General features: G+C 33.9%; 1 pseudogene; it reads left to right on the top strand.

Annotated features, from left to right (window-relative positions):
• Positions 1–10,723: 10,723 nt before the first annotated feature.
• LOC120113563 lies at positions 10,724–21,467 on the top strand (annotated as a pseudogene).
• The last annotated feature ends 984 nt before the right edge of the window (positions 21,468–22,451 follow it).

Raw genomic sequence — 22,451 nt, 5'->3', positions numbered from 1 at the left:
TGATGAAGGTGGTGGTGGTGGAGATGTAGATGATGAAGATGGAAATGGTAATAGTGATGTTGATGATGAAGATGAAGATTGTTGTAGTGATGTAGCAGTTGTGAAAGGATGAGATGAAGATGATGTGGATGGTTGTGATGAAGGTACACTGTATGGTGATGAAGTGAATGAATGTGATGATGTTGAAGGTGCATGAGAATGTAGATTTGAAGGATGAGATGTTGATATTGGTGATGAAAACTCTGGTATTTGTTGTGGTAGTGAGGAAGATGGTAAAACTAACTTGTGACTATGTATGTTAGTGGAAGAAAGAAAAGAGGGATAAAACAAACTGTCTTGAGAGCTAATATTTTTTACACTTGAACACTTTTGTTCAGTTTTAGTATGACTATATGTCATTGGTGGAATAGAGGTACTAGGAAGGTTTTGAAGTTGTTGATAAGGGAATTCATTTTCTTCAAAACGAACATGTCTTGACACATAGACACGACTACTAGAATCTAAGCATTTGTATCCCTTATGAGTAGGAGAGTAACCCAAGAATACACAAGCAGAGGACCGAAACTGAAATTTATGTTGATTATAAGGTCTTAGAAATGGGTAGCACACACAACCAAAAACCCTTAAAAAACTATAATCTGATGTTTTGTGAAAAAGTTTTTCATATGGCGAAATGCCAGACAATGCCCGAGTAGGTAATCGATTAATAAGGAACACTGCACTAGAGAAGGCATCATTCTAAAAACTTAATGGCATTGTAGCTTGAGCTAGCATAGAGAGACCTACCTCAACTATTTGTTGATGCTTCCTTTCTACTAAGCCATTTTGTTCTGAAGTGTGAGGACAAGACATCCTGTGCACAATGCCTTGCTCCTTCATGTAGGCTTGAAGAACACCAACCTCGCCTCCTCCATCTGACTGAAACACCTTGAGTTTGACACCAAACTGTCTTTCTACCTGTTTATGAAACTGAAGAAAAACAGTTTTGACTTCAGATTTTTGTTTTAAAAAATAGATCCAAGTATACCTACTATGTGCATCAGTGAAGGCAACATAATATCTGAATCCATTAGAGTACACAGGGGCAGGACCCCATACATCAGAAACTACAAGCTCTAAAGGTTGTGAGTAAACAATATGTGATTCATAAAAGGGCGGTTTATGTGACTTAGCAAGCTGACATGCTTTGCACAACATTTGATCTTTATTTATATCAAAAAGAATTACATTGTAGTGTTTTAATGCAGAAAACAAAACTTCTTTAGAAGGATGACCTAGCCTTTTGTGCCATACGTCCATAGACACTCTAGTATTTACAATATGGCAGCTTATTGAGGACACATAATTATGAGCAGAATTATTAATAGTACTAGTAGGCAGACAACTGTTATTATCACCAGAGTCACTACCAACAGGTTTATTCATGTCAATATTGAATTTGTATAGTCCTCCATCTTCACTCCCTTTTAACAGAATTTTCTGAGTGTGCAGGTCACAAACTTGACAAAAATCAGGATAAAATTCAAGCAGAACTTGATTGTCCTGAGTGAATTTAGACACAGATAACAAATTTTTAGTGATATTAGGCACATACAATAACCTATTTAAATGAAACTTATTAGACCTAGCACAGAAAAATGAGTTACTAGTGTACTATATCGGCAGGGAATTACCATTACCAACAATTACACTACCTGTTCCAGAATGAGTATCTTTAACCTGTAGGTTGTTAAAATCTTTAGTGATATGGTGTGTTGCTCCAGAATCAGGATACCAGGCATTATCATCCACAATTTCAGGTGTAGTTATGTAAGCTTAAGATGTGGTATGAGACTGAATAGGGGTTGTGGACTGAGGTGTATTTGTTGAAGGAAAAGAGGATATATTGTAAGGATTTGGGCAGGCCTGCTGATGAGCAGTAAAAGGAAATGATTTTGGGCGAAAAACATGACCTTGTGGGGCTGGAAATACAGGACCTTGTGGGGTTGGAAACACATGACCTTGTGGGGCTGTTATCAAGGGTAAAGGGGCATAGTATATGGAATTATAAGGGATAAAGGTGCCACTGTTCGAACTATAAGAACTGACATTGGCCTGAGCAGTGGAATAGCCTCTGTTATTGTTATTCTGTGGGGGGCGGGATGATTCATTTTTGTAGCTCATGTCAAACCTATAATAGCACCTTTCAACAAGGTGCCCCATTCTACCACACAACTGACATTATGGTCTGGAGGATGAGAACCGTCCTCGGCCTCTACCCCTATTACTGTTGCTATTATTATCAAAGTTTTGACCAGCATTCTCAATAAATTCACTCTTATTCTGATATTCAGACTGTGACAAATTATTAGGGATCACTTGATTAGTTGCAACTTGAGTAGCAACATTAGCACATGCAGTGACATGGTTGAAGGAATGTGATTGTCTAGTGTCAGCATCCAGTAAAATAGTACTAACAGACCTTAATTCAGGAGGGGTGGGAGTAGCAGTTATAACAGTAATAACAGACTTAAACTCAGGTGGCAGTCCATTTAAAATAGCAGTGATATGTTCATGTTCTGAAATTATCTCACCATAGCTAGCTAGATTGTCACAAACAGACTTGATTTTCATCAAGTAATCTCTCATACTCAGCTCTCCCTTCCTCTGAGAATGAAGCATTCTCCTATAAGACATTAGCCTAGAAGTAGTCTTGCCACTGTATAACCTATGCAGTGTACTCCATATTTCAGCTGCAGTATTAAGACCAATGAGATGAGGCAAAACTTCCTCACTAACAGTAGAGAGCAACCATGAGGCAAGAGCTCCATCTTGCTCCTCATACAGTTCATACTCAGGGTTCAAAATTTAATATACCATCTGAAGTAATATACTGTGTAGGCCAGGAAACATTTGAGTCTATATTTTCTGAAGTCTATGTGTTTTAATGGTGAGAAAAACCTGTTGATGCCATATCAAGTAATTATGATCATCTAAAGTAACATTGATCTTCTTAGTAGAGAACAACCTATTAGGAGCAGAAGAGACAGAACTACCAGAGGCATTTAGAACAATTTCATCAACAATATTTGCCATTCAGAGCAGAAGACAGAAAGCAGACAAAGCACAAGGTTGCAAGCAGAAAAACAGCAAAGATCTGAATGCAGTAAGCTTAATCAGCAAAGAAGTAGGAACGTTCTCACCAGTATTGGAGATACATCACAGAGCATAGACAAAACACTGAATTAACCAAAAAATTAAAGAACAACCAGAATAGTGAAGATGCAACAAATCAATCCTGAGAACAAGCACAGACGAAAAACAAATTGCCACGAGACCTAAAGAAATCAACCAATTTGCATCAGATTGCAAAACTAGAGCAAGTTAGGGCACATCAACACGATTGCAGCAAAACGAAGCAACAAAAGCCGAACAAAGTTAGGCGAAACAAGATGCGAGTTCTAATTAAAGCAGTAGTAGAACAATCTCACCAGAATCACAACCAGAATCGAAGAGAAAAACAACGATTCAAGAATCCAAACGACGCGCAATCGTAGAGAACTCGTCAAGGAAGCAAGAAAATTACGCAGGACGGAAGACAAAGAGGCCGCAGGAATTTAGGCGAATGATACCATGACAGGAAATGAAGATGATGCTAGCAATGGAGAACTGAAAAAGGGAAGAGTGAATCAAAACAGTAAAGAGAAGACTGATTGCAGAACTTTGTTGTATATCAGTAAATGAATACAAAGTTTAGGAAAAACCAAAAAGAATACTTCACATATGGACGCCCCACTATATAATACCATTCTAACTAGCCCAACTAACCAGTAAACAACCCAACTAACCAGAAACGGTTGCAACAACTTAACCATAAGCAGTTACAGCTAATCAGTTGTATTCAGCTGCACTATTATACTCTAATATTCTCTGGGTTTTCTAATGTTCTGAACTGCCATTTCAACATTATCTTAAAATTGAGAAGGTGATGATTCTTCCAAGCGTTGTATATCTCTGGAATTCGTTATCTATATTTTGCTTTCTCAAAAGAAAATTTAGATTCCTTCAATCCTCGAGTAGCTGGAATGAATTGGCGAGCGTTAAACTGCCCAAGGACCAACAAGGAAGCATAGCCAATTACGCCCCATAACCCATGCAACATAACGAAATTGTCATTTCCACATCTATATAGGATGTCCTATTTAGGTAACTAATATACTTTCCAAACCACATCAACATCTTTCATGTTTCTTAAAGCTTCAATACACGCTCTTTTTTGCGATGATTAGGAATCTTGCAATGTTCGAGAAAATTCTCTGAAGGGGAGAAACTTGTTAAACAATTTTAAATTCATCATTTTCCAACTCCCCATAAGTGACTCCACCACCAAACTACTAGTAGAGATACATAACCAGAAAATCGGCCAACCAACATTCCTTCAATGACCTGAACATCTCAGCCAAGATAGCTGGAGCGAGAGTCCATAAACTGTTGTGGAAAACAAATCTCTTTTTCTCCTTAACGATGTTTGTTCATGAATTACCCTTTTTAAGCTTGCCCAAGAGATTCCATCATTTTGAGTATGCTTTTCTATCAATTCCTTTGGTTTTATAGTGAGCTGCGCTTGTGACAAAACCCTTGGGTCGAGTTGACTTGGTATAAATCGAACATCTTATACCCTTTTAAGCTTGCCCAAGAGATTCCATCATTTTGAGTATGCTTTTCTATCAATTCCTTTGGTTTTATAGTGAGCTGCGCTTGTGACAAAACCCTTGGGTCGAGTTGACTTGGTATAAATCGAACATCTTATAATGTTTGGTATATTCAACAGGGTGGTGTATTATTCGATAGTCGGGGTCATATCCAATTTACCAAAAGTGAAGCATCAGTAGGCGAAATTCCAACACTCGATTATAACTCGAACAACATCAGCGTCAATTGGGACCTTCAATAATTCAACTATATCCCCATATGTCTGTTTGAACAAAAAAAAATCTCCTCCATCTCATCCTTCCCAGATTTGCAAGTGTTTTGACCAATAATCTTGTGCGACAGTTAACGAGACTTTCTCGGGCAACTTGGAATCTTCACTTGTGATATGACTATCTCCGAATCAGACTTGCTGGAATTCTGACCACGATTGAATTTCTAAAATTCTTTCGATCCCATCAGTAGCCATTACCATATTGAGAACCATCTAGTGACAATCAGATGATTCAGGGATCAATACTTCTATGTGATGCTATGTTCATGTAATGAAAATGAAACATGCAAGGCAATTAACAAAATAAATAAGTTAGTAAAATTAGGAATAATTAAAAGAGTACAAAGAATTGAATTTAATAAACAAACCATAAGCACAGTAAATGCAACACACCAAGAAATTTAAAAACTTAATCGCATGCGTTCTAGTTCTCTTCGACAATCCACATGGCTCTAGAGGGGTAGGTGTGCTAAGTTCTCTATATGAGGTTCGGTTCTAAAAAAGGTTCGGTGGTGTGATATTTTCCCCTACTTAGGTGAATCGGGACGAAGCTCGGTTATAAAGCTATGATATGCAACAATTCCAAATATATTCACACAAGTGAAAGCATTAACCAGAGATAAAATCTTCTTCACTTTTTTTAAAAGAACATAATAAGAACATAATAGAATTTAAATTAAATAAATTGAAACTCAAAATTTCCAAATATTGAATATAGGATAATCAACTCGTGGTTCGACTCTCAATTTTTGTTTTAGAAAACAAAATTTCTAGTGGTGTCGTCAAGTTGTTGTAACTGACCCTATGGGGGAAGTCGACTAGTTGCAACTATGGAGTTTTGAAATGATTTTGAAATGAAATGTTGGGAGTCACTACCAATAATTTTTAGGTGTGTTTGGAACACCAAAAATCGGGTAATTTTAATAAAATATTTTATTTTATCAAAAATACCAATTTTGGGTCTACGAAAAACCAAAAATTAGGTTTAAGAGTTAGTTACGCGTAGGGAAGGGTTAGGCCCCCTACAACTCCCAGAAATTAGTACCTAGTCGATTACCTGATATTTAAAATTTGGAAATTTTGAATTCGATGTTTTATATAATTTAAAACTCATAATAGATGCAAACTTTGGAAAAGGATGTCAGTTTACTAAGGCCAGTGACGACCACCTTCGAGCATATTAATGCAAAAGCTTCATCATTGGTAAAAGTAATCGAACATTGCCTTAAAGATTGATAAATCATGGTATTTGTTTTGTAAAGGATGTTAACTTACTTCATGAATTACCAGTAGTCACCTGAGCATATCGCGGAGGATATACTATTAATTTCTTGATAAATGAGTATTACCTCATTATTTTAAAATCATAATGCAATCACACAATTATTTTAAGGACCTAATTATACTATGCGAGTTAATTAAGGCTTTATCTAACCTAGAGTGTCAAACTATGAAAATTAGAGAACCTAAAGGACAAAACCTAAAAAATGAAAGCTCTACTATTAACCCTAATTTATTTTAATCAATTATTTAATCGAATAATTGAAATGGTCCTCCAGACATGTTAAATGCAGAAGCCAATTTAGATTATTCCCTAAATTAAAGAACTAAAGTGATATTAAACCTAAAGTGGAGGATCTAATTAATGACCTAATTAATTTTAACCTATTATTTAGTTGAATAATCAAAATGATCTTCCGAGCATGTTAAATACGGAAGCCAATTCAGATTACTCCCTAAATTAAAGGACTAAAAGTGTGATAAACCTAAAGGGCTAAAAGTGTGATAAACCTAAATCTAAAGGTTGAACTTAAAAATCTAAGTATTAATACATGAACCAAAATGCAGACGTGGAAGTATAGCCAGTAATATATATAATAAATATATATGTCAACACACTTAATATTATATTAATAAAATAACGTACACATAGGTAATCATAAGAAGACCAATCTTTAGTAATAAATAGAATAAATACTAAAATTTATGGTTTGAAATACAATGGAAAGTAAATAAAAACATAAAATTAGAATCGAATAAAAGAAGGAAATTAAAAGAAAAAAAAAGGTAAAAAAAACACACACACACACAAACATAAGAAATAAAGGAAATTGAAACTTTAAAAGGAATTAGCTTTTTGTGCACAACTAGATGAAACAAAATTGGGAAGGTAATTAAATAACGAATAATTAAAATTAGAGCTGTGAATGTGTAATACTTAAACTAAAGGTAATTATATATTAAAATCATAATTTAAAGGGAATAGGGATTAAGATCGAATAAAGTAAAATACTATAAGCAAATTGAATTAAATAAAGTATAAAAAAAGTGACCTAAGTAGAAATAAGCAAAATTAGAGCTCCAGATTTGAAGAAATATAAAAAAACTAAACAGGGACAAAAAAACTCGACAATTATTGAGTGGCATGACCACAAATAACCCATATAATAAAACACTAACCAATTAATACGCACAAAATGGGAAATAGCAAGACTAATACTTTGAAATTTAAAAAATAAGAAAAGCAAAGAGATTAGTGATCATTTTATAAAAAACATGCTAACTCTAAGGTGGCTTTGCGCAATTAACCCAGAAAATCAATTCATAATAATTACTGAAACATAAAAATGAAAAATAGCACATTAAGGACATTTAAAGTTAACATGGAAAACAAAATGGCACAAATCAGTGACCAAAATATAAAAACTCGACGAAAGTTGAGGGAGTTAAACGCTAATAATCCTAACATTCTTGGCATAAATCATAAACCTTTTTTTCTTTTATTTCATTTTTAGGGAAGTTCTACTATGCCACAACCTTAATATACTGCTAAGGAAAGACGCTATCGGTTTTTGTTATTTTTTTTAACAAAATAGGTAAAAAATTACCTAAAGTATTATTATTTCTACATAAAACATTAATGTTTTTTAACATTTCCGGTAAAGTGTCCAATAATAACAAAACTGATAGAAAAAATAATGTTTTAGGTAGCGCTTTACCGAATATGTTAACAAAACCGGTAAATGCCCAATAATAACAAAACATGTTGAAATAATAATGTTTTCGGTAAATTTTTACTCGTTTTATTAAAAAAATAATAACAAAACCGGTAGCGCCTTTCCTTAGCCTATATTAAGGCTACCGCATGTGATACTTTCCCCATTTTTTAACCTAAACTAAAAAAAACTCTAACTTTTCTCTCAACCTATCATCTCTCTCTCGTCGGTTGAAGTTTTAGAACACGATCACCGTACAACGGTGGTGACCTCTAACTTCCGACCACCGTCCACGACGGTCGAAATACCCGACTGACTCCCCAAATTGACCAAAAATGCTAGATATACTCACATAGCCCCTAACCAAGACCTAAAATGACCTCTAAATCCACATGCAAGACCCCAAAAACTTCTCGAACATTTCGTTTCCTAACTCCGACGACGCCAACGAGTGGCTCAACTCCGGTGAAGGCGGGAAGGCTAAGGTAATCAGCTATCACTCACTCTCTATTTTTTTATTTCGAAAAAACAGTAACAAGACGCTAATAAAAAAAAGATGAAAAGAAAGAACCTTGAGAAATATTTTTACCTCTATAGCTTTCTTCGGAAAAATGAGGGTCGAATCCAGTGGCAGATGCACTAAGCCCTATATGGGCCAAGTGCATCCCCATTATTTTAGAAATTTGGTTAAATTTAGCTTAATGTGTTAAGGAAAAAAGAAAAAAATTACAATTTTTGCATACCCATTATTTTTAAGAAAAGAAAAATAAAATTTTAGACCCCCATTCTTAAATTTCTAGATCCGCCACTAGTCGAATCCCTTTTTACATTTTCGTTCTTGGTTTTTATAGAACCATGCTTAGATTTCTTACAAAAAAGTCTCAAACAATGCCTAATCTACTTATTTTTTGTTGTTTTCTCTGTACATAATGGTTGAAGAGCTCATACGAATAGTAGAATGAGGGACATGGCTCCATTGCTTAGTAATTGAGGCATTAAATGCCTTGGATTTGATGAAATTCAGTTTGGTGGCTTCGACTTGATGGAGGCTTTGACGATCGGCGTGGCTAGATGGTAATGAACTCGGTCGACGGCAGCTAGAATCAAGCTTGGTGGCGGCGACAACTGACTCAAGGAGATAATACATTAGCGTTTGACCCTAATGAGCTTTTATCTGGACTGTTAATGAAACTTGGACCTGATGGCTAGCATTGAGTGGCTGCTGGAGAACAATATGAAACCCTAATATGAGTAGGCTTTTTTCTATGGGCTTGGGTGCTGGGTTTTTATTTTTTGTACTTGGGTTATAATTTATACATGTAAATAAATATTTAATAATAATATTTTATTTCTAATAATAATAATAATATTTTATTTATAATAATAATAATAATAATATTTAAAAGGGTCGGGTAAAATATGGTGATTACAATAATTTGTATATAAAATCATCAAATTAAATTTTGGGTAAACTACGTCAAATACCACTCATCTTTAAGTTCGAGCTCGAAAATCCCACTGACGTCTCAATTTTGCCAATTTTAGCACGGACGTTTATGTATCACTGCAATTTTAACACTCCGTCGTTAATCCGTTAACGGGATGATAGCATGGCATCTTTGTTCCGTGACGGCGATGACATGGCTCCCTCATCAAAATGACGTTGTTTTGGCACGACCGTTTTGATGCTCAAAAAGCTCAAAATGACGTCGTTTTGATGATGAAAAAATGTTTTTCATGGGATTCAAACAGTAGACCTTTAGAATCCAAAATTAAATACCCAACCACCAAGCTAACTAAAGAATTTGATATAATCTTAACAAAACTATTATAAATGTTCATCACTACCACTGTCACCCTCATTATCTTCCTCCACCAAGCATGTGTGAGATTGTTCATGAATATTTCTGCTTCTGCCGCTGTATCTAATGTTGTTCTTACGAGCTTCTACTTGTCTTCTCATCTCAATGTGTTGGGTTATGGGGTCCAGCGATCACCCTTAGGGATTCTATCGTGTATGGGCGCGATATCGGTACGTGACTGTCTAACCTACCGAGGCCCACGTGTGCCTTGCGAAGCCCCTAGGCCCGCCTGCAGCACGCTATAGATGCGGGGCTTTGCAATACCGTGGTGAACTGTGAGGAGTGCCCCACAAGAATCTACCTTGGCTTGGGGGAACCCAGTGATTACCCACTACAAAGATATGAGGTTAAAATGACCCACCTACTTATCACCAATTGATTTTAAGAAGAAATGGTGACCATTCATTTCAGAACTCTGTAGTTAAGCGTGCTTGGACTAGGGAAATCCAGGGGTGGGTGACCCACTAGGAAGTTGTTCAGAAATGAATGACTTAATCCTACAATTAGTATCAGAGCATGTTATAGGTTCGAATCCCCCAGGTGTCGTTAGGGGGTGATTATTGGGTTATGGGGTCCAGCGATCACCCTTAGGGATTCTATCATGTATGGGCGTGATATCGGTACGTGACTGTCCAACCTGCCGAGGCCCACGTGTGCCTTGCGAAACCCCTAAGCATGCCCGCAGCACACTATAGATGTGATGCTCTGCAATGCCGTGGTGAACTGTATGGGGTGCCCCACAAGAATCCACCTTGGCTTGGGGAAACCCAATGATCACCCACTACAAAGATATGAGGTTAAAATGACCCACCTATTTATCACCGATTAGTTTTAAGAAGGAATGGTGACCATTCATTTCAGAACTCTGTACTTAAGCGTGCTTGGACCAAGGAAATCCAGGGATGGGTGACCCACTGGGAAGTTGTTTAGAAATGAATGACTCGATCCTACATAATGGCTCTAGAATCTACTATAGAGTTGGTGCTAGTGGAGGCTTTCACATTCCTTTGTCTGTTATGCCACTTAAGTCAGATGGCTCTTTATGCATCATAGAAGCTCTCTGCAATAGATCACAGTAAGAAGGTTCCCTCATAAATAAAATTTCCCCAAGTTTTATTGATATTCTTATTTGTCCTAACACTTGTATTATTCAATGTTTGTTTTGTTTGAAGGGATTGTGCCTACTTCGTCTCCAAAACTGGAGGACTTTCTGGGTGGTGCAACTATGTACCCTCATTAATATGGAAGTCACCAACGAGAAACAATGCCACTCAGCTTAGACAGCATGTACTACCACTAAGATACGAATCAGGAACATAACCGACAATATTCTCTAGACCTTCTCCAAGAACCCTTTAGAGAGCAAGAACAAGATTCTTCTGTTCAAACTCACCACTACTTTTCAGGACTTCCCTGCCAAGCCATGTTTCATTCGCCATTGATAGAGGAAACCAAAGATACCCAACTTGAAGACTATGATTCCAGATTCCTCAATTGGGAGAAAACAATGCCTTACTATAAAAACTGGGTAGCTTCTCACTTCTCTACCCGTGGTTCAATGGAACAACAGATGACTAGTAGCATGGTCGATGATGGAGCACCTTCTGGCTCCGTCTGTCCAATGGTTTTTTGGGGATTTACAGTCCCTAAGTTTGTCAATGAGTCATGGTTCCCAATCCAATTGCGTTACAGTTGCGTTCAAGTTACCTTACTTATTTATAATAGTTTTGTTAAGATTATACTAGGTTATTAAGTTAACTTGGTGGTTCGGTATTTAGCTTTGGATTCTAAAGGTCTATGGTTCGAATCCCATGGAAAACATTTTTTTCATCAACAAAACGACGTCGTTTTGAGCTTTTTGAGCATCAAAACGGTCGTGCCAAAACGATGTCGTTTTGATGAGGGAGCCATGTCATCGCAGTCACGGAACAAAGATGTCATGTCATCGTCCCGTTAACGAATTAACGATGGAGTGGCAAAATTGCAATGAAACATAAACGTCCATGCTAAAATTGACAAAATTGAAACGTCAGTGGTATTTTCGAGCCCGAGCTTAAAGATGAGTGGTATTTGACGTAGTTTACCCTTAAATTTTTTAACTTAAGTAATAATTTTAAATTTTTTATATATTGTTAACTTAATTTATTTTTATTAAAAATATATGAAAAAGTTTTTTTAGGAAAAAAATAAAACAACATCGTTCCATTCCACCTTCATAAAATATTATGAAACAAGGACCGAAACTTTTGTAAGAAGCGTAAGAAAAAAAATGGTAAACTAATACCATTAAGGGCATCTCCAATGCTGCGCCAGAAGTGAAGAATTTCTCCACTGTGGAGAAATTAAAGCCTTCAGCCCATCTTAACAATCATCTCTAGTGTGGAGAATCGCTACAGTCCGCACCACATCTGGCGCGGTACTTAGCATACGCTACATTTTCCTTTTTTTTAAATTAAATTAGATTCAATTATAATATATATAAAAATACATTGAAATTAAATATATAAACATACTATTTTTTTTGTAATTTATTTGTATTTTTTCTGATTTTTTTAAATTCAAATAGATTAATTTGCAAGATAGGTAAAAATATATTGAAATTAGATAAATAAACATACTAATTTTTTTTTTAATTTTTCTGATTTTTTTTAAATTCAAATAGATATTTATTAGAAATGTATATGTTTTATTTTATATTTGCAAAATCAATAGTATAATAGTTAAATATTGTCAATAAAATAGAGTTGATGGTAATGTAGAGATAGTGTTGGAGATAAATTACTGTTTCACCTTTAAAGTAGAGATAAAGATGCGCTAGAATAGAGATGAGGACTGAAGATGACCTAACCCTTTCTTCTTTTGTTTTTCTGTTGTCGTTTACAATATAATATATATGTTGCAATAGTAAGCTATCAAGGGTCTTAGCTCCTGGGTTTTGGAGCTAAAGTTTATGCCTAGTGGTCTGCGTTTGAATCTGACCATCACCTCTTTTGCTTCATTTCTTCCCCTTATATTAAATTTTTTCCCCAACCAATCAGTGACAACTAAAAAAAACTCTTCATTCATATTTATATTAAAATTATGATAAAAATAATAAAATATATAAGTATTGAGGACTAAATGTATAATTATGTTAATTTTATTAACAACCACGTTAACACTTCCGTCAACTGTTAATAGCAAGTGGCTTGATTAATAACAATTAAATAGTTAAGTGGTTTGATTGACAAAATTTTAAAATCGATGATAATAGTAAAAGGGCTAAATAATTGAGTAGTCGATGGTATAATTTACCCTAAATATTATTCTAAATATATTTATAAATAATATTATATTATTATAGCATTGATAATATTTTAATTTTAAATTATAAATAAAAATAGATATCTTTATATTGTAAAAATAAATTATTTGTGTAATATAAAAATAAGTTATTTTATATTAAATTTAAATAACTCTATTTTTTCATATACAAATGAATTAAAATAATTTATAAATTAATTTAATAGTTTTGGAAAGTTGTTTTAGTATTTTAAATGTAAAATATTAAATTAATAATGAGTTAATTGCATCATATGTCTCTAAACATTGACTCTCATTTTAAATTAGTCCTTAAATTTTTAAATATTCTAATTTCATCTTTAAACTATGACTCATTCTAAATTAGTCCTCAAACTTTTGAACATTTGAATTTCTTCCCCAAACTATGAATCTCATTCTAAATTGGTCCCTAAACTTTTAGATCTTTCAATTTCATCCCCAATTTCATCCAAATATGTAATCTATTTCAACCATAGTTTAACCTAAATCCTTTTCAAACATATAATAATATAGCTTGCATAATGATTTTATTAACAAGAGATGTGATTAGTATAAACGAACAATTTAGGACAAAATTGAAATATTCAAAAAGTTTGGGGACCAATTTAGGATGAAGATCATAGCTTGGAGATGAAAATGAAATGTTCAAAAGTTTGAGGACTAATTTAGAATAATAGCCATAGTTTAAGGATGAAATTGAAATGTTTAAAAGTTTAGGGACTACTTTAATAAGTTATTTTAGTATTTTTATACACTTTAACTCAAATATCGGGTTAAAATAAGTCAATGGTCAATTAAGATCAGGTCTGGATAAATTAGATTCGGATTACTTTCGGTTTAGGTTATTTTCAGTTCAATTGCTTTCGATTCAAATTGCTCTTAGTTTGACTAAAATTCGAATCGATTTTAAATCAATTTGATTTTTCGGTTTCAAGTCAAATATGGGTCATTATGTTCGGATCTATTTCAAATCTCTATTCGAATAAATCAATTTAAATAATTAGGTTAGCCAAGTAAGGTACACAACCACTAGAAAAGTAATCAGAAAAAAAAGGGAAAAGAACCAAAAAAAAAAAAAAAGGACAGAAGAAAAGGAAAAGATATATGAGACTTACTAAAACACATCACAACACAGAAAACGAAGGTTAAAATCTCCTTAGAAGCTAATATGTTATCCATTTTGAAATATGGAGTCAAATTTGGATATTCAATTATGCACAAGTAACTAAATTCAGATAATAAATATTTATGTGTCTATTCGTATATACTTTGAATCAACAACATATAATATTTTCAACATTCAAAATTTGTGATATTTAAATTAGATGTCTATAAAATATCTAAATCTATAATTTAAATTGTTATCTCCACCTAAATACTCAAATACCGTTATGATCTTCTATATGTTACAAACAACGATGTAAATCAAACTAAAATTCAGTAAATTTAATGATTATAATCTAAATTACATTAGACTGAATATAAAAACGTAGTCAAGGATACTCATGTATATAATCTTAACATCCAATATTTCTTTTAAAGTTATTTTTATGTGACACACAATATACAATTTTCTTTTTGACCAAAAAATTTGGAAAAGTCCAAGAAATAAAAATATAATTTAAGATTAAAAAATAAACACGAACCAAGTGCTTCCGTAGTAAAAGAATTATTGTTATTCCTTGAGGATTCGGATTCGAGCACCATGAATGTCAAGGGTGTGAACTTTCAATGTCAAAAGGTTGAGAGTTATTTTTAGAGTTAGCAAACAGGTCATTCAGATCAGGTTTGGGTCGGGTCATTTTGGGTCTAGATTATATTCGATTTAATTTTGTTTGGGTAGGATCAGATCTAGGTCGGGTGTACAATAAATTGGATCGGGCCGGTGGTTATTGGGTCGGAAGTTTTCGGTTCAGATCAATATCATATCAATTGATTTTTGGGTCGGGTCAATATCGGGTTAGGTCATTTTCGGTTAGGATCAACCTTTCGATCATATCAATTCAGGTTGAATTGATTATGAGTCTAATCAAGTATATATAAAATTATTCATATATTCTTGTAAAAAAATATGTCTTCTTGTTTGTTAATCTTATCATTTAGGCCTAATTTCAATTCTCAATTTGAATTAAACCATCATCTAGAGATGATAAATCGATAATTTGACACAAATACGATATTATAATGCGTGTTAGAGCTTGTTATCATAATTTTATATTGATCTTGTATGGAAAGTTTATAATGAGAACTATTTGATAAAGAAATAAAATTTTTATTAAAATTTTTATTTCTAATTATAAATTTAATATTTTTATTCTTTTAAAAAATAATACATAAATTTATTTGTTAAGTTTTAATCGTAACATAAGTAAAATTTATATTATTTTTATTATAAATCTAATATTATTTCCTTTGTTTGAGTTGTTTTATATTATTTTTATTATAAATCTAATAATTTTATTACAATTAATAAGTAAACTTTATTTGTTACCATTTTCAATCTTACAATTAAATTCTTTTATATTCCTCTTATGTAAGATGAGTAAACTTTTCAATATTTTTATTATAAATTTAATATTTTTAATAAATTATTAATCTTATTTAAATTAATTTATTATTCAAAATAACTTTTATTGTTTAAATTAAAGTAAACTTCCTTATATATAAAAAAAATCAAGATAGATTTATATATATATAATATCAAGATAGATTTCAATATTTAAGTTGAAGTATAATTTTATTTATATTTAATTTCTTTTATATATTTACAAATACTGTATATATAAGTATGATGTTATTCTTTAAGTCACAAAATTAAAAATTCAATAATTTCATTTGTCGTCGTTCAATCCTGTTAGTTTCAATCGTCACTCAACTCCTACCAACTCCAACCAACTCCAATTAAAAATTGATATTAAATCAGTAAACTATTATTAAAGGTGATATTGATATTCATTAAACTATTACCAAAGTTGTGGCTAACTAGGAGTACAATTAAAAAAGAGAATAAAACATGTATTATTTTACTATTCATCACATTGTTAAAATATATATGATAACAATAAATCACTCGACCATTTTTACTCATTTATCAAGTAAAAAAATCAGGTCAATGTTCGGTTTAGATCAAATTTAGGTAAATTAAAGTTGGTTTGCTTTCGGTTCAAGCTACTTTTAGTTTAGATTAATTTTTGTTCGTGTTGCTTTCGGGTCGTGTTAAATTTAGTTCGGGTTGCTTTCGGATAGGGTTAAAATTTGGTTCGGGTATCTTTCAGTTCAAGTTAATATCATTTTGGGTTAATTTTGATTCGAGTTAATTTCAGTTCGGGTTACTTTTGGTTCGGGTTAATTTCAGTTCAGATTGCTTTCGATTTTGTTAAATTTTGGATCGGGTATGTTCAGGTCAGGTATGGGATCAAATTTGATTATCATGTTCGGGTTAATATCAGGTATTGGGTTGGATAAATCTGTTCGGGTAATCGGGTTCGGGTCAAGTTTGCCAAGTCTAGTTATTTTTTGAACATATATTGTCTTATACTTATCCTAGAATAATATAAAAAAGATTAAAAATAACGAAAATAAGCGAATCGAAAACATGATAAAAATATAATATTTTAAATTAGACACAATCAACAATGTTACTTTTTTCTTAACATTTTCGGTTAACATTATAGGTTCAATAAAAATATATTATGAAAAAAAGTAACATTTTACCAGCAACCAATTGGTTTAGTGGGATTAATCACTAGATTCCTCAAGTAATATCAGATGTTCGAACCTTAACGTTTGTAAACGGTAGCATTCAATCTGGATTAGTCGGTCAATAGATTGAATACCAATAATTAATTAAAAAATAACATATTAAATTAAGTCTAACATAACATATTATTTTTTTATCACATTTTCGGTTATTCCTATTACCCTCGTTTTTAACCTTAATTATTATACCGCAAAATTATCGAAATAGTATATAGTAGTTGAACCAAAAAATAATATGTAGTAAAAAATATAAATAATTTTCACCTTTTAATTGTTGGCCGAAAATTGATAGAATCTCATGGTTCATGCTCTTAAATGACAAATTAATAATTATTCACCAACCAAATTTATAAAATAAATATAAAGGAAGTTTCTAAAAATATATTTATAAAAGACTTTAACAAATATTATAGCGAAAGAGTTGGTTAGGCAATTGCCGCTAGCGTATAGAAGCATACGCGTGGTAGTAACGTGTGAGTTTGTCTCTCTCACCAACTGCAAATTACAGCTAACACTTCCCCTACTTGCCACAACAATTTTAGTCCATCGAATCGCATTCTCAATTCTTTATGTTTTGCTTGTTTTTTAGTTTAATAACGAAAGAACCCAAACCATATAATTCAACAAATTTGATAGCTTTAAAAGAAGGTTTAAGATTAAGGGCGGGTAATAGGTCTACCAACTGGTAGTTAGCTTTCGAACTCTCTTAAGCAATGAACACCCATCTGATTTTTTTTTTCATTTTTGATTGAAACGACTTTCTAAATTATCGTCACAGAAAATAATAAAAACCCAACTTTGCCTTCTGTTCATAATAGTCTTCTTCCTTATTGTCATCATCATAATCGTTTCTTAGAATAAAATATTACAGTTGTTGTCATCAATGTTTTTTTATTTTATTTGTATTGGGCGGGGGAATTATTTAATAACATTTTTTGGGTTGGTGTCGATGTTCAAATGACAAGGAAGGCTGATTACGTTTGGGATTATATCTCTTGGGATTGTGTTTTGTCTCAGTTTTTGCAAGCTTCTTTCTTTTTGCTCCTCCCTTGAGGCACAACTTCTCTGTGGGGGGTTTTCAGGTATTACACTTTTAACCTTCTTTCTATCTTTTTCTCCATAATTTGTTCTCCCCCATTTTCTTCTTCCTTTGCTTATATTTCCTAAGACTTGTAATGGTTGAATTTACGGATGACTGTTGTATGTTGAAAGAAGTCGTTTTAATCTTTAGAGTATGATCTTTAGTCCCCTTAGTACATGTTGATGCTGAAAAGAAGGTAACTCCAAAGCTTCTGCTTTAGGGGTTTCTATAGTTCTTCTGTATACTTGGATTGTTTTCTTTATTATGACTTTTGTTAAGTTTGTCTTTTGTGTTTGACTGTGATGTTTCTGCTTTGAGTACCAGTGGGTACTGTGTGATGATGGTGATGAACTGATAATTGATGAAATTGAAAAGCCAAAACGAAAAGGTTATACACTTGTACCCTTCTCCCCCTCTAAAACCTTGATTCACTGCTCTTAAATGCTTATGGTTCACCTTTCGTTATCCATGTCAAGAAATATGAATTTAGGCCTGCATATGATTTTGGTGTTTTTCTAATAGAATTGATGCAAGAAAATAGTAGTATCTAAAAATAAATTTAACTAGGGATAGTTGATTTTGGTATGCGTCCTTGTTGATTTTAATGAAGGGATTTATGTTTAACTCCAGGTTCTAGTTCTTTTCTTTTGTTGATATTAAATTATTTTCTTACCTTTTCATTCTGTTTCATCTCTAAAATGCTAGCATTTGACGTTGTTGCTGCATTTCCATGCCATGGAACCTTCTTTGGCAGCGATTACATGAACTAAGAAAATTTCTTCGAATTTGTTGATAAACCTAGACTTTGAAAGAACTCTGATGCATGTTATTTTTTTGTTCAGGATCTGTTAGATGATCACTGTTCTATTAGGAGGTGCTTATTTTTAGCAATCATTTGATTTATGGAGACTGGTAATGCTTTATCATTCCTTCGCTGCAGAACATAAGGAAGCTGATTAGGGAGACTTATTATCCGAAGGACAATTTATCAACTACTTGTGGTGGGGACCAAAAGCCAATCTCTTACCTCTTCCCACCCTCTCAACAACATATCCGAACTAAGCCTCTTTTATGGGGGAATTCTCAGAGATGCTGTCTGAGACTTCTTTGTTGATACAGAACTGTGTTCAAATTTCTGCTATGGCTGGTAGAAATGAAATGTCATTCATTCCATCCTCAAGTGATGCATTACGATTGGTTGATGGACAGTTGAACATTACAACGAGCAGTTCAATATGCAACCCTGTTGCAGGGAATCAGAGTACTCAATCTCAGGGACTGTCTCTCAGTCTTAGCTCGCAGATACCATCCAATGTATCTTTACCTTCCTTGTCATATCCATACCAGGCTTGTTCTTCACTCTTTAGTGGCCATCTTCCAATTTCAGGAAACACGAGAACTTCGTGTGCTGGTGATGAAAGCAAAATTAGTAAGGGGTTGAAAACTTCTGATGACCTGCAATGTGGCTATCTTGGAGACAACAATGTTGAATTTGGAACAAATGCTTTTTCTAATCTTCAGGGCTCAATAAATCATAAACAGCTGTATTCTGATATTTATCAATTTCAGCCAGGCTTTGGAAGTACAATTTTGAACTCCAAATATCTCAAGGTGGCTCAAGAGTTGCTTAATGAAGTGGTTAATGTACAACAAGCTTTGAAACATCCTCATTTTGATACGAATGTGAGCTCTCAATCAAACTCATCCAATAGGATGCCATCCAAACCTGGAGATTCAGTTAACATGCCTTCTGAGCTATCACCCGCAGAACGACAACATTTGCAGGACAAGAAGACAAAGCTCTTGTCCATGCTGGATGAGGTGAGCATGAGCTTCCATTTTTGTGCTTGTTTGATTTCACTTTCACTTCTCTTGGTGACTGCCGTTGTCACAATTTTGAAACTATCTTATAAGTATATTTATCGAGTTGTTTTGAAGATTGTTTATAATCATTCTCTTGTTCTTGTTATAGGTTGATAGAAGATACAAGCAATATTACCATCAAATGAAAATTGTAGCGTCTTCTTTCGATGTGGTAGCTGACTGTGGGGCAGCTAAACCATACACTGCACTTGCCCTACAGACAATTTCCCGCCACTTCTGCAATTTGCGTGATGCAATCAGTGGTCAAGTTCAATTAACCCAGAAAAGCCTTGGAGAGAATGATAATTCATCAAGCAATCAAGGAGCAGCAATACCACGTCTACGCTATGTGGATCATCAGTTCAGACAACAAAGGGCACTTCAGCAACTTGATGTGATGCGAAATGCATGGAGGCCTCAAAGAGGGCTTCCTGAAAGCTCTGTTTCGGTCCTGCGTGCTTGGCTTTTTGAACATTTTCTCCATCCGTATGTGCTTGATTCGTTATTTTCATGTATGAATGCTAAGAATTTCAGTTCATTAACCTTTTCTGAATTTGGCTTTGACCAGGTACCCTAAAGATTCAGAGAAAATCATGCTTGCAAAACAGACAGGTCTGTCCAGAAGCCAGGTACAGAGATGAAAAATGCAACAATCGGACCTGTAAATTATTATTAGCCAAGTTTGCTTTTTGTATCATTAACATGTATTATTAAGTTTGGCATCTACTTTTGGACTAACTTGCTGCTAAAAATGGAAAAGTGCATACTAGTTAGCAGCTCAATTAGTCGTGGTGTTGAATATTTTGTTCATTTATTCATTTTATTCTTACCATTTGTATAGAGATATGCTGATGGTTGGTTTGGAGCAGGTCGCAAACTGGTTCATCAATGCGCGGGTGCGACTTTGGAAGCCAATGATTGAGGACATGTACAAAGAAGAGTTCAGTGAAATGGACTCAAATTTCAGATCATCCTTAGAAAATGCAACCACAGAAACGGGTGAAAATTCTTCAGCATCCGAGGATAGGGGAGAAGAATTGCAAGAGAGTATTACATCCAAAGATGCTTATACAGGTAATGTCCAACCAGGACAAGTTCAACACCTGAAACTTGATCATATCACTGATGTAGAGCTGAATATTCCTATATCAAGATCAATGTTCCAAAGTACTGCTATAGGAAATATGGGTCCATCTACCGGGATGAAATTAAAGGTTAACCATACGAGTAACATGGAGAGTAACAACCCTTATCCAGATACAGTACTCCCATCCAGCCAGCATGGCCATGCTACCCTTATGGCTGGTGATAACATGTATGACCTAACGAAATTGAGTGGTTTCGTGGCTGGCAATCAAGTTTCACTTGCTCTTGGTTTACAGAATCATGAAAATAATGTATTTCCCATGTCGGGGGAGACCGATATGAGAGGTAACCGCAGGGTGGCTTCTTCATTGGGTTCAGATACAGTGGACTTCCATTTCATGTAAGCAGGAAATCAGCAGGACAGATTTGGGAATCCCCATATATTGCATGATTTTGTAGTTTGATGAAGAATCTACACCTCAAGCTTTGTGGGTGTGGACACCTAATTGTTAGGATACAGGTCATGCGATACGATGGCAAACTGAAAACAGAGAAAGCAAATCTTGAGATGTTACTTTGGGGTGGATTCTTGTGGGCCTTCCATGTTTGAGTAGATGAGAAAGAATATGCATTGTCATGATAGAATATATATATATATATATATATATATATATATATATATATGGGTATGTGATATATTCATTTGTAACATACAAATATATTGTTTTAGTAGTTATATACATTCTGTAAAAGATATGACGGGGAAAATTGATACATAGCTTAGCTTTTGTATTCTGATGAATAAAGATTCTTGTAAAGAAGTAATCTCAAGTGTGATGTTGATGCATGCTATTTTGGAAATTTATTTTGTAAAAGTTATGCGTTATTGGCAAATAAATACCGAATCCAATTTTGTCATATTTGCAGAGAATTGTTAATTGATCAGATGTATGGATATAACAGCTGAGCACTGGTCTGATTATATTGCCTGAATCAGTTGCCAGTATTTTCATCTCTCTTTCTCCGACACCCCCTCCCAACATTGTGATTTTCACTGTCCTTTCAACATCCCCATGCATCACTTACAACAGCTAGCAGCAAATAGAGCTACACATTCCCATATGTTCTCTACGCTCACAAGCATACAATCTTAAAACTGAGAGTGTGCAAAAGATGGTCCACTTTTTCTCCTTTTTGCAGAATTATTACAGCAATACAAAGCAGCAGCAGCTCAAGAATTTAACATACTGAAAGCTCTTACACTGTTTTTGAGCCTCCCAAAGAAATGTAACTGCAGGCAATAAAGCTGAAGGATTGAGGCTTTTGATTGTTGTTTTATAGCCAGGGAAGGAGTTGGGGACCATTCTTTCTTTCCCTGTCATCTTCATTTCTTCTCGCCTATATATCTTTTCCTTTTTTATGCATCAGCTCTATGTTTTTCCGCTAATGCTTGAGCATCTTACCCCTACTTACTACTATCAACAAAGGTATATTTGCACTTTTTCCACCTACAGCTGGAT

The sequence above is a fragment of the Hibiscus syriacus genome, unplaced genomic scaffold (genome assembly GCF_006381635.1).
Source record: "Hibiscus syriacus cultivar Baekdansim isolate YM2019G1 unplaced genomic scaffold, ASM638163v2 tig00110210_pilon, whole genome shotgun sequence".
Lineage (NCBI taxonomy): Eukaryota > Viridiplantae > Streptophyta > Magnoliopsida > Malvales > Malvaceae > Hibiscus > Hibiscus syriacus.
This window is presented reverse-complemented; position numbering and strand designations above follow the sequence as displayed.